The sequence below is a fragment of the Miniopterus schreibersii genome (genome assembly GCF_964146895.1).
Source record: "Miniopterus schreibersii genome assembly, chromosome: 3".
NCBI lineage: Eukaryota > Metazoa > Chordata > Mammalia > Chiroptera > Miniopteridae > Miniopterus > Miniopterus schreibersii.
Window position 1 is genome coordinate 6,324,673 of NC_138103.1, and position 7,776 is coordinate 6,332,448.

Below are 7,776 nucleotides of genomic sequence, written 5' to 3' on the forward strand. Positions count from 1 at the left end.
TAAAGCAACTCTCTTAAAGATATTCAAAAGAGGAAGATATTGAGAAAGTCAAGAAAATGATGTGTGAACAAAATATGAATATCAATAAAAAGAATACCAAAAGGAAATTCTAGAACTGAAAGTTACATTAACTGAAATAAAACATTCACTAGAGGCTTTCTGGTGGCAGAGTCTGGAGAAGACTCACAGAAATGGCACCTTGCAAGGTAAAAGAAAAGAATAACAGGTCATCACCCTCAAACCTCAGGTAGCTGAAGGGGAAAATATTTTTGGTGTTCTCCACATCTTTGCATCCTTCAACGACACTTTTTCCCATCACTGGCCTTTCTGGCAAGGCAGCCATCTGCCATGTGACTGGTGGAATGAAGGTGAAGCCTGACTGAGATGAGTCCTCTCCACATGCTGCCATACTGGATGCTTAAGAATGTGACCCAGAGGTGCAAGGAGCTGGGCATCACTGCTCTTCACATCAAACTCCAGGCCACAGGAGAAAATAGGACCAAGACCCCTGGACCCAGGGGCCCAATCAGCTCTCAGAGCCCTTGCCTGCTTAGGAACCCACAAGAAGGGGAGTCAGCGTGATCACTGTGAGCAGGACTCCTCAAATTATTCATTTCTGTTAATAAATTGCCTGTGTGTGAGCAAAAAAGAAGAGAAATCAAAGAAAATTTTACTAGAGGGGTTCAAAGGCACAGATTTGAGCACAAAGAAAAGGGAATCAGAAAACTTGAAGATAAGACAATTAAGGTCACTGAGTGTGAAAAACAGAAACAAAAGAAAAGAAGATTGACAGTGAAAGAGCCTAAGGGACCTGTGGGACACCATCAAACAGACTAACATATACATTGTGAGAGTGCCAGAAGGGAGACAAAGGGTCAGAGAAAGTAATTGAAGAAATAATGGCTGAAAATTTCCCAAATGTTATGAAAAACATAAGTATAAATATTGCAGAACCTCAACAAACTCCAACTAAGATGATTTCAAAGAGACCCATACCAAGACAAATTATAATTCAACCATCGAAAGACAAAAACAGAGAGAGTCTTGAAAGCAGCAAGAAAAAAATGAATCTTCCCATACAGGGGTCCTCAATCAGATTTCTCATCAGAAACTTTGAAGGCTAGAGGACAGTGGGCTGATATATTCAAAGTGCTAAAAGAAAAAAAATGTCAACCAAGAATGTATACCTGGCAAAACTGTCCTTCAAAAGTGAGGGAGAAATCAAGATATTCTCAGATAAATAAAAGCTGAAGGGGTTCATTATCATTAAATCTACCCTGAAAGAAATGCTAAAGAGAGTCCTCCAAGTTGAAAGGAAAGGACACTAGAGAGTAACCTGAAGTCATTTGAAGAAATAAAGATCTCAGTAAAGGTAAATATGTGCAATTATAAAAGCTAGTATTATTGTAACAATGGTGTGTAGCTCTTCTACATGATTTAATAGATTAATGCACTTTATTTTTTCTGTTAATCCTCACCCAAGGATATTTTTTCATTGATTTTTAAAGAGGGTGGAAGGGAGGGGGAGGGGGATGGGGAGAGAGAGAAAAACATTGTTGTAAAAGAAACACATCAGTTGGTTGCCTCCCACACCCACCCCAGCAGGGGCGAGATTGCACCTGCAACCCAGGTGTGTGCCCTTGACCAGAAATCAAACCCATGACCCCCAAATGCACAGGACGACACTCTAACCATAGAGCCACACTCACCAGGACAATTAATGCACTTCTTAAACTATTAGTCTAGAAGCTAGTATTATTGTAGCTTTGGTTTGTAATTCCGCATTTTGTTTCCAATATAATTTAAGAGACTAATGCTTTTTTTTTTAATATATCTTTATTGACTTCAGAGAGAGGAAGGGAGAGGGAGATAGAGAGATAGAAACATCAATGATGAGAGAGTCGTCATTGATCAGCTGCCTCCTGCACGCCCTCAACTGGGGATCAAGCCCACAACCTGGGCATGTGCCCTGACCTGGAACTGAACCATGATCTCCTGGATCCTAGGTCGATGCTCAACTGCTGAGCCATGCCCGGCCAGGCACTAATGCATTTTTTAAAACAATTATTTATGTATAGTTTTGGTCACACAATGTATAAAGATGTAATTCTGTGGCATAAGTAACTGAAATTGAATGGGTATGGAGCTGTATAGGAGCGGAGTTTTGTGTGTTATTAAAGTTAAAATGGTATAAATTCAAGTTAGAATGTTATAACTTCAAGATGTTAGATGTAATCTCCATGATAACTATTAAGAAAATAACTAAACAATATGCACAAATAGAAATGAAAAGGGAATTTAAATGTTTCACTGCAAGAAAACATTAACTAAACACAAAAGAAGACAGTAATGCAGGAAATGAGGAAAATAAAAAGTTATAAGGTATATAAGAAAAAATAAATAGTAAAATGACAAAACGAAGTCTTTCTTTATCAGTAACTACTTTAAATGTAAACGGATTAAACTCTCTAATCAAAAGACAGAGTTTGGCAGAATGAATTAAAAATGTAATCCAACTATAGACAGCCAGATATGCTATCTATGAGAGACTCACTTTAGATACAAACAAATTGAAAGTGAAAAGATGGAAAAGATAGTCCATATAAATAGTAATCAGAAAAGAGCAGGGTGGTTATACTATCATCAGACAAAATAAACTTTAAATATAAATTTTTAAAAAGGTTACAAGAGAAAAAGAAAGACATTATATATTAATAAAAGGTTCAATACAACAAGAAGATATAATAATTATAAACATTTAGACACCTAATAACAGACCATTAAAATATATGAAACAAAACCTGACCGAATTTCAAGAAAAAATAGACAGTTCTATAACAATAGTTGGAGATTTCAATACACAACTTTCATTAACAGATAGAACAACCAGACAGAAGTTCAATAAGGAAACAGAGAACTTGAACAACACAGTAAATCAACTAGATCTAAAAGACATATACAGAGCACTCTACCCTACAACAACAGAATATACATTTTTCTCAAGTGCACATGGAACATTCTCTAGAATAGAACATATATTAAGCCAAAAATTAATTCTCAATAGATTTTTAAAAGATTATAAAAAGTATCTTTTCTGACCACATGCGATGAAGTTAGAATCAATAATAAGAGGAAAACTGAAAAATTTACAAATTTGTGGAAATTAAACAACACACTCTTAATGGGTCAAAGAAGAAATCACAAGGGAAATTAGAAGGACTTAGAAATTAATAAAAACAGCCCAGCTGGAGTGACTCAGTTGGTTGAGTGTCATCCTGTGCACCAAAAGCTTGCAGGTTTGATTCCCTGTCAGGGCACGTACCTGGGTTGCAGGTTTGATCCCCAACTACAGGCAACTGACCACTGTTTCTCTCTCACATAGATGTTTCTCTCTCTCTCTCCCTTCCTCTCTCTAAGAATGTCCTTGGGTGAAGTTTTTTTTTTTAAAAGAAATTAACAAAAACAAAAACACAACATACCAAAATTTTTGACATGCAGTGAAAGCAGTGGTAAGGGGAAATTTTATAGCTACAAACACATTAAAATAAAAGAAAGACTTCAAATCAACATTATAACTTTACAATTTAAGGAACTAGAAATTCAGATGGATTTTTCCATCCAGACTATGAATTTCTGTATCAGTAAGGATAGGCTAGGTTATGCTGCAGTAACAATCAATACCAAAATCTCAGTGCCTAATATTTTAAAAGTTTATTTCTTGTTTGTCCAAAATTCACTGCAGGTCTGAGAAACTCTCCCAACTCTCCCCGTGTTAGCTCAGAAATCCAGTCTGCTTTGAAGGCATCAATGTTCCCCTTCAACATGTGCCTCCATGATCACCGAGGCAGAAGAAAAAGCATGAAAAACTGTGCAAAGGTTCTTAAATACTTCTACCTGAAAGTGACACTTACCACTTCTGTTCACATTTCATTGGCCAGAGAAGTCAGATGTTCACTCCCAACTTCAGGGAGCAGGGAAGTGGAACTGTCATCTGTGCTTGGAGAGGGGAAAAAATGTTAGTGCTCACTGGTGATGCTTATCATGGAATCCTAACTATAAAATCTTTAAAACTTGAAATAATTTGAGTGAACCAGTCTTCCTAGCATCAAATCAACCTAGATAGAACATAAGGCACCTCACTGGGGGATTCAAGGATAAAAACAACTACCTTTTGCCTTGCACTTTACAAGTCACTTTCACAGACATAACCTTCTCTGATACTCATGCTCAAACTATGAGTTATATGCTATTATTAATTATAATTATTAGTTATCTTGGGCAGAAGCTCTTGTGTTTAGCATGGCCAAATTCATTATTAGCCTTTTCTGCAACTTGTTTAAGAAATCTCAAAAGTTAGAAAAACTGGTGCTCTTAGCCGCTGTCATTCTCTACCGCCAGTGCCGTCTCCAGCTCCCCGAGTTCCAGCCCAAGGAGAAGGGGGGTAAGTAAAGAGGTTTCTCTATACACTATGGCTGTACAAATCCTACGGCCAGCGAATCCACTGGTGGTAAAGCACCTCGGAAGCAACTGGCAACCAAAGCTGCTCTCAAGAGTGCGCCCTCTACTGGAGGGGTGAAGAAACCTCCTCATTACAGGCCGGGTACCCTGGCACTTGGTGAAATTAGAGTTATCGGAAGTCCACTGAACTTCTGATTCACAAACTTCCCTTCCAGCGCTTGGTGGGAGAAATTGCTCAGGGCTTCGAAACAGATCTGCCTTCCGGAGTGCAGCTATTGGTGCTCTGCAGGAGCAAGTGAGGCCTATTTGTTTGTTAATCCTCACCTGAGGATATGTTTTCCGTTGATGTTTTTCTCATTGTTCATCCTAACCTGTGGATACTTTTTCCATTGCTTTTCAGAGAGAGAAGGGAAGGAGGCAAAGGGGGAGGCATGATGTGAGAGAGACACAGCAGTTGGCTGCCTCCCGCATTCGCCCTGATGGTGAGAACGAACCCACAACCCAGATACGTGCCCTTAACCGGGAATGGAACCATGAGCGACCCTTTGGTGCACAGGCCAACACTATAACCACTGAACCACACCAGTCAGAGCTGGCTGGCTTTTCTGAAGACACCAACCTGTGTGCTATATATGTAACAATTATTCCAAAACACATCCAGCTGGCACACCACGTACATGGAGAACGTGCTTAAGAATCCACTATGATGGGAAACATTGCATTCTTTTTTAAAAAATGTTCTCTTCTTCCTGTTATTGGTAGTTCTGAATGTTAGATTTTTTTTTCCCCATGGGGTCAAAAGGCGCCTAAGCATATACTTGATTGCAAGTTGAAAATAAGGAACAGAAATCAGGTATTGACAATTTTTCCACTTTCATTTGTGTGTGAATTTTTTTAATATAAGTTCAGGGACATATGCCCGGCAGGGCATGGCTCAGCGGTTGAGCATCGACCTAGGATCCAGGAGATCACAGTTCAATTCCCGGTCAGGGCACATGCCTGGGCTGAGGGCTCAATCCCCAATGACTCTCTCTTCATTGATGTTTCTGTCTGTCTCTCTCTCCCTCTCCTTTCCTCTCTCTGAAATCAATAAAGATATAAAAAAAAAAAAAAATTCAGGGACATAAAGCATGAATGCAAATCAAATGTTTCATTGAACAAGTTTCAGCAGTTCAGCTGTGTAACGATATAAATAAACCTGTTACATTTTTCTGGGCAATGCCAGCACTTGGGTTTTTTAAAACATGTAAATTTCTTATAGATGGCAACTAAAAAGTGTTTGTAGCATTTTTATCATACAGTAGACTCCATCCATTCACTATACTTTCTGAGCTGTCCTACATGCAAGTACATGTTTTTAATGTCTGTCTTCTGTATTGTTCCTGTAAGTTTGCTATTAAAATACATTAAACTAAAAAAGAAGTTAGGAAAAAAATTTTTACTGATATATTATTTTCGAATACTTGTTTTACTTCAATTATTTCATTCCTGACTTGGTGTAGAGTTGTGTGTATGTGTGTGTGCATGCACACGCGAGCATGTGTTTGTGTGGTATAAAACAGGGCATCCAATTTACTGAAAAGATGCTAAATTGAGCTTTTAAAAGGAAATTTTACTTCTCTATATTTGCCCATTTTTTTACTGCTCATCTACTCTCTACCCAAGTCCATATAAAGCAAGACTCCAGGATTACATGTCACTATTGGTGCGATTATTTTCTCTTTGAGTCTGAGTAAGTCTGGATGCCCACAACCTGTAGCCCAACTCTGAAGGCACAGTGAGGAAATGATTTCAAAGGGAACAATTGTTGTGATCCTTTTGTTGCCTCCCCAAAAGCAAAAATGATTGGCAGCAGTAGCATCCAATCATACCTCCATTTCCTACTTAAGGCAGGTTCAATGGGCAAAAACATCATCATCCGCAGAAAGTATGAAAATCCAAGATTAACTGACAACTTGTCAGAACTAATCCTTGTTAGCAAGATAAAGCTACAAAAATCTAATCCATTTCCTATTCATCTAAGACTAATTTTCTAATTTAGAAAATATAATAGAAAAAACACCATTTATAACACCAAAGCTTATAATACACCTAGACATAAATCTAACACGAAATATGTAAGAACTGTATTTTTTAAACAGGCCTTCCCGAAGGACATCAAAGAATAGCGAGGTATGCCACATTCATAGATGACAACATTTAACATTATAAAGATATTAGTTCTCCATCAGATTACTCAGTAATTCAGGGTAATCTCACCCAACAAAATTATCATAAAATTTGACAAGATGATTCTAAAATTCACCTGGAAGGGGAAAAAACAAACACAGAAATAACCTAGAAAACTGTGAAGCTGCCAACCCCTAAGAAAGACTCCTTGTGGTTCATTGAACCCAAATCCATAGCAAGAGTCTAGCAGCCACTGTTTACAGAAGCTTGTCACACACACTGCTCGTCAGCGAAGAGCCGCAGGTTGCGCGGTCAGCCCGCGCCCCGAGCTCCTGCCGCCGGCGCCAACCTTATAAAGAAGCCCCGGGGCTGCTTTTTGACCAAAGCGACTGAGACCGTTCCCATCCCATCCGACCCGGGCGGCTTTCCCCTCGTTTCCATCTTTACCGACCAATCAGAGCAGCTCCATAACAACCAATCAGAATACATGATTTCCACCAATCAGAACAGTGCTACTTGGACCAATCAAACTGAGACTTTAGAGCCCTTATTTGCATAGGGATGGACCAATGAGGAACCAGGGACCAACCGCTCTCTCTAGCGGAGCCCGCTTCCCTGGCCTGAGCCGCGTCACTTAGGCCTTTCTCCCTTTACCGCACCTCAGACCCGCGACTCGAATTGGTGGCAACGGTTTTTAGTCCACATTAAGTGAGGGAAGCAGCGAACCCGCAGTGACAGGCCGACCTCTCTCCTGACACCACCCTGAAGCCAGCGCGTGAGCCCCTGCACAGGCCGCTTGAGCTCGGCGCTTCTCCCCCGAGGTGCTAGACGGTCTCAGCTAGCCCCTCTCGGACCCAGGATCGCCCGCACCGCTGGCCGAGGTCTCAGAGACTTCATCAAGCTCAGGCAGGGGACGTGTATCCAGCATCGGCCTCGGCCCGTGTGTTTGGACCGAGAGGGACCCTCCATGTGATTCGTGTTCGGCCCCCGCCACTCCAGGGAGAGGCTTCGCAGGCACTTCTAAGGAAGACCTTCAGAGAAAGGGTACGACGGAGAGCCACGGTCTGGAGATTCTCGTGCTGGGCAGGCGCCTTCCCCCTGCGAACGGCTTCCGAGGCCTCACTTCCTGCCCCAGCTCCCCTCTGGGCT

General features: G+C 40.5%; 1 pseudogene across 1 annotated transcript; it reads left to right on the plus strand.

The window, feature by feature from the left end:
• Positions 1 to 4,299: 4,299 nt before the first annotated feature.
• On the plus strand, positions 4,300 to 5,152 carry LOC308554466 (histone H3.3A pseudogene; annotated as a pseudogene). Its single transcript has 3 exons — positions 4,300 to 4,445; positions 4,494 to 4,753; positions 5,045 to 5,152. The product of its transcript is annotated as a histone H3.3A pseudogene (transcript).
• Positions 5,153 to 7,776: the final 2,624 nt, after the last annotated feature.